Source organism: Pinus tabuliformis, chromosome 4_2 (assembly GCF_031772625.1).
Source record: "Pinus tabuliformis cultivar Carrire ecotype Pingquan chromosome 4_2, CPIR1, whole genome shotgun sequence".
In the NCBI taxonomy this organism is placed as follows: Eukaryota; Viridiplantae; Streptophyta; class Pinopsida; order Pinales; family Pinaceae; genus Pinus; species Pinus tabuliformis.
The window spans coordinates 1,139,175,983-1,139,182,189 of record NC_142304.1 but is presented as its reverse complement, the minus strand read 5'-3'; positions in this window follow the sequence as shown (position 1 = coordinate 1,139,182,189).

The following is a 6,207-nucleotide window of genomic DNA, read 5'->3' as shown; positions in this document are numbered from 1 at the left end:
GTTCAAGCTGACATGAATTGTCTTAATATAGGTCGGCTCAATAGGCAAAGAATTAATTTAATCTTTAAAAATCAATTTCTCCTAAAAATTAGGAGTTTATGTCATATAATAGTTCATTGGAAAGGAAACATTATGCTCTATAATATGGTCTAGGTCTCATGGTGAAATTCTGCCTCTAAGGAGGTGAAAAATGTTTTTTAATGTGACTAGTTATTATTTAGTGCAGAAATGGAGGACATTTATATTATTCAAGGATGAACTTCTTCTTCATGGATGGCTTCATTTTGTTAGGCTTCTTCATCAGAGCTCATAGGCTCATAAATGTCATCAATAGCATCAGATGCAACATGTAGTCTTTCTTCATCATCGTCTAATATTCCAATCATGTTCATCAAGTGTGGTCCACATAAGTTATCATGTAGACATTTCACAACATGATTGACACTTCACCATCTTAAACAAGTGTTGTAGTCATCTTCTAGCATCTTCAAGAATATTTTCCATTCATCTTCTGGCATCTTCAAGAATATTTTCCATCCAGTCACTGCTATATCAACGATCAATTATTGACATCAATGACAACCTAGATTAACAATCTCCCCCTTTGTCATTGATGGCAGTATTCTTTCCCCTTCATACATTCTCTCCCCCTTTGACATCAATGGAAAACGGGTGCACAAGAAATCCCCCTGTCATGCAACATCTTTATGAATCAGCTTGGTGTGATGCTAGAGCAATAACCCCCATCTTTTAGCAAAGATGTTCAAATGCTTCTCGAGGAAGAGGTTTTGTGAAAATATCAGCAATCTGCTCCTTGGTATTGATATATTCCAACTTTATGTTTTGTTCAGCTACTTGTTCACGAAGAAAATGATACTTGATTGGTATATGTTTGGTCTTTGAGTGCATCACTGGATTTTTGCTGAGACTGATAGCACTTGTGTTATCACAATAGATGGTGATTGGTTGGTTGGTATCTATGTTGACATCCTTCAGAGCTTCCTTCATCCATAATATTTGAGTACAACAATCTGCAGCAGCTATATACTCGGCTTCAGCTATAGATAGTGATATGAATGTTTGTTTTTTGTTGAGCCAAGATACTAGACATTCTCCCAAGAAGAATGCATTTCCACTAGTACTTTTTCGATCATCGAAACTTCTGGTCCAATCAACTTTGGTGTATGCAGTCACAGTAAGAGTTGAGCTCTTAGGGTACCAAAGACCAAAATCAGGATTTCCTTTCAAGTATTTGAGAATTCTTTTTACAGCCAACAAATGGGATTTTTTAGGAGTTGATTGAAATTTTCCCACCATTCCTATTGCTTGCATAATGTCAGGTATCGTAGTAGTTAAGTATAGGAGGGCTCCAATTATTGACCTGTAATGAGTTGCATCTACTGGAGGAGAGTCATCATATTTGCCTAATTTGGAATCTGTGGTCATAGGTGTGCTCATGGGTGCACAGTCTTCCATTCCATATCTTTTAAGCATGTCTTTAAGATATTTTGCTTGAGATATGAACATTCCTGCTGTGTTTTGAGATACTTGTAGTCCAACGAAGTAAGATAACTCTCTTATCATTAACATTTCAAATTCTTTTGACATATTTTGAGCAAACTCGTGGCTCATCTCATCATTATTGCTAGCAAAAATTAGATCATCAGCATAGACAAGAGTGACTAGTAACTTATCCTCATCCATCTTCATGTAGAGATTACTTCCTCCCACCCCTTCTTGAAGCCTTGTTGTTGTAGATAGTGATACAATCTTGCGTACCAAGCTGTAGGAGCTTGTTTCAACCCATATAATGCCTGTTTCAACTTACAAATAAAGTCTTTTCCTTCTGCTAGATTAAACCCTTCTAGTTGCTCCATGTAGACTTCTTCCTTGAGTTCCCCATTCAGAAATGTTGATTTTACGTCCATTTGATAGACTTTGAATCCTTTTGAGAAATAAAATGTCAAGAACATCCTTATAGCTTCCATACGAGCTACCAACGCAAAGGTTTCTTCAAAGTCAATTCCTTCAATTTGTGAATAAACTTTACAAACAAGCTTTGCCTTATTTATGATGATTTGTCCATCTTCATTCATTTGTTTTTGAACACCCACTTGATTCCAATTATATTTTTATCCTTTGGATGAGGTACCAGCTCCCATGTCTCATTATTCTTGATTTGAGACATTTATTCTTCCATGGTTTCCACCTAATGAGGATCCTTACTTTCTTGAGTAAAAGTTTCTGGTTCTATCATAGATAGGAGAGAAACATCATTTTTCCTTGGTGTACTTGTCATCCTTCTTCGGGTTTGTATCCCCTCATCTACATTGCCAATAATCTGCTCTTCCGGGTGATGTTTTTGGAGGAATTTCACCTTTGAAGGAGTTTGAGATGGTTCTTTTTCCTTTTGTTTTTCTTGATCTTTTTCCTCTTTTTCAGGTTCTTCTTTGTTTTCTTCAATGAGAGGGTCAACTTCATGATCTTCAATTTCCTTTTCTGGAAGGGCTTCATCAATCTTCACATCAATGCTTTCCACTATTTTCCGTAGTCGATTATTGTAGCACTTGTAAGCTTTGCTCCTAGTAGAATATCCAAGGAATATTCCTTCGTCAACTCGAGAATCAAATTTTCCTGGTGAGTCATTATTGATTTTTATGAAGCATTTGCTTCCAAAAATCTTTAAGTATTTTACTGAAGTAGGTCTTCCTTTCCATAATTCATAAGGAGTCTTCTCATTATTTGGTCTTAGTTGAGTTCGATTCAAGGTATAAACTGTTGTCCCAACTGCTTCTCTCCAAAATTTTCGCTGCAAGTCAGCTGCTATTAACATTGTTCTTGCCATTTCTTGAACAGTTCGGTTTCTTCTTTAAACTACCCCATTTTTCTTGGGTGTTCTAGCAACAGAGAGTTCTCTTTCGATTCCATGTACTTTACAAAATTCATCAAATTCTTTTGATGTGAATTCTCCCCCTCTATCCGTTCTAAGACATTTAATCTTAGAATCCTTTTCATTTTCTACAAGAGCTTTAAGATTCTTAAAACATTCAAATGCTTCAGATTTACATTTTATGAAATATACCCACATCATTCTAGTATAGTCATCAACAAATAAAGCAAAGTACCTTTCTCCTTGGAGCATTGGAGTTCTAGTTGGTCCACATAAATCAGCATGAATGATCTCCAAAGGTTTTGATATAGAGAACTGCTTGGTCTTGTGGTTGGTTCTAATTTGCTTTCCATGTTGACATGGACCACATACACCTTGATTTGGCTTGAATAACGTTAGGATGTATCGCACTGCATTAATCTTGTTATCGAAACTTGTATGTCCCAATCGCTTGTGCCACAACCAACTTTCATCTATTTGACTTAGGTAACATTTATCTTCTTGAATTTTGTTCAAAATGTAGATGTTATCTAATGTTCTAACTCCTTTCCCACAAGTTCTCCTGAGGAAGAGTTCCTTATTTCACAATATTTAGTGCTAAAGACAACATTATGTCCTTGATCACAGATTTGGCTAACACTCAAGAGATTGTGTTTGAGCTCGTCTACCAGCAAAGCATTTTGAGCCTTTCCTTTTCCATTAATAAGGGTAATAGTTCATTTTCCAGCAAATTTGGCAGATCCACTTCCAAAGGATACATTTCCTTCCTTTCTGTTCAATGAGACAAACTTCCTTTTGTCACTTGTCATATGTCTCGAGCACCCAATATCCAGAAACCAATGATTTTCATCACTATGTTGAAGTTTCTAAGTCTAACAGTTAGAAACCCTCCATGTACTTTCTGATTTATTCCTTCCTACTTGTTCTGATTAATTAACAAGTTATTTACCATGTAAATACTGAAAATAAACACAAGTACATGCTCAACACATTACAGATCATCAACTGAAGGAAACAAAAACAAGCACACAAATGACACCGTTATTTTTGGACTAATGTCCCCAGAAAAACCCAATGCGGGAAAACCGGTGCAGCTATCTGAGGGTTTGATTTATTAAGTAGTTTCAAAATACAATCTGGGTGCCAAATCCAGCTCACCCAACAGAGAAAAATCTCGGCAGTAGTACCTCTCCTTCGGAGATAGATGCTCCGGCTGAAACCCTGGATAAACACTCCGGCAACTCCTCAGCTCCAATTTGCCCCACGAAAAACCCCAGCATCAGCCTCTAGGGACTGTGTCAGCCTCTTCTACCCTCTGCGTCAGCTTTTAGGGCAGTTCCCGGCAATTCCTGGTAGTTCCAGCCATTCCCGGTGGTTCCGACTTCTGCCCTCTGCGTCAGCTTTCTTGGTTGTTCTGGTAGTTCCATCTGCGTCAGCTTTCCCGGCTACTGTGCTAATCCTCCTGGCACTATCTCTGCCTCTCTGCGTCTGTATTCACTACCCCTCAGCTACAACTCCAGATCACTCTCTCAACTTTCTCAGCAAACCCAGCCCCAGAAAGTCGAAATCTTGATCTCTTGGTGTGATCTCCAAGTGACCCTCAAGCCTCCTCTTATACTTTTCTCGTTGACATATCAACGGCCGAGATTAAGTTCCTAATCAACAGCTAAGATTAGATCTGGCTTGATCCATGACTTTTGGACCATTCTAACACAGTTTTATATTAATTCACAATAATATTTTAATTTCCCTAAGTTTAGATTTCGGGACTCCATTAAAAATATTGATTATTTTAATATCTTCCAAACTATTTAAAATCTGCACAAACCCTTTCTGGGTATTGGAGATCTCATGTGCCCTAGCCCCTCCACCAAATTTCGTGGCTAGAGCACATCCGATGCTACCCCAAATCAACACTCCTTCTTAGCGAGGATTGTGTTTTAGCAATACTCCTTATTGATTATTACTCTGATCGTCCGGCATCGGTCCCTGATGCTAGGCCTGATGCCCATCATCTATACTATTACATCTCGTACTGCCACCAATAGCTTTTCCACTGCCACTATTGCATCTGTACAACATATCCCTCTGCATCCATGTTGTTGCCCATGGCCCTGCCACTGCCACTACTGCGTCTGCACTGCATTCCCTCTCATCATGTTGCATTGTGTTGCCCATAGCACCGCCACAGCTAACTGTTGCACTGCAACTCAGTTACTTAGAAGTAAGTAACTAATCTCCTAACTCTAACATCTATGTCAGGCTAGAGACAATCCAGAGGTTGAAGCTCCCTCTGTCGCTGACAAGTGCTCCCTCTCTGACCTCTGCGTTGTTGCAACAACTCCCTGCATCTATCACCGTTGCACACCTCTCTGTGCCATCCTGCACTGGTGCAACACTCTCGTGCCTCTCGCACTGTTGCAGCCTGCTAGCCTCGCGTTGTCCTGGGAATCCTGCACTGTAGCTCTCTCTGTCGCTCCATCCTCATCCGTCTCTATCGACATCCGCCAGTCCTGCTACTCCTCTTCGAGGCTCCCGTAGCCAGGTATAATCCAAGAGGTTGGGTACCTCGAGGATCCTGCCCCTCATCTTTTGTAGTCCTCTTGACTACAACTCAATGTCTCCCCACTTTCGCTCAAGTGGTGTGTGTGCACTCATGGCACAAACATCATCTGTCTCCACTTCCTTCTCTACCCTTGTTGGCGTTGCCTTGGTCTCAGAAGCCTCTCCCTTGCTCTTCTTCCTCGGACACTGGGTCGCATAATGACCTAGCTCCCCACAGTGGAAGCATTTGACCTTGGAGAGGTCCTTCTTCTTCCGCTTTTCTTACTTACCCTCAGTTGCTAGGGTTGCATCTACTTCCTCCTCCTTGATTCTGATCCCCTTGCTACTGCTTCCCGTCTTGGTCACCCTCCTGATCCCTTCTTGGCGAAGATCCGCCCACATTTCCTCCCAATCTAGAAGGGTCGCCCTGCCCAGTATGCTCTAGACAAACACCTCCTAGTCTTCTGAGACTGCATTCAGGGTTATTCTCACCATCAACTCTGGATTTGGTGTGGCCCCTATGAAAGTCAGCTGATCTCGGATCTCCTTCAATTGTCCGAGGAAGGTGTCGATCTGTTCTCCCTTCTGCATCTGGTATGACCGCAATTGATTTTCTAGGAGCATCTTCCTCTGCACGGAAGTATGTTGATACAACTTGGTCAGGGCCTCCCACATCTCTCGTCTCATATTCTTCTCGGCAATATGTGGTACTATATGATTCTTGACCCCATCAAGAATGATACTCTTGGCCCTCGCCATTGCTTCCTCATACC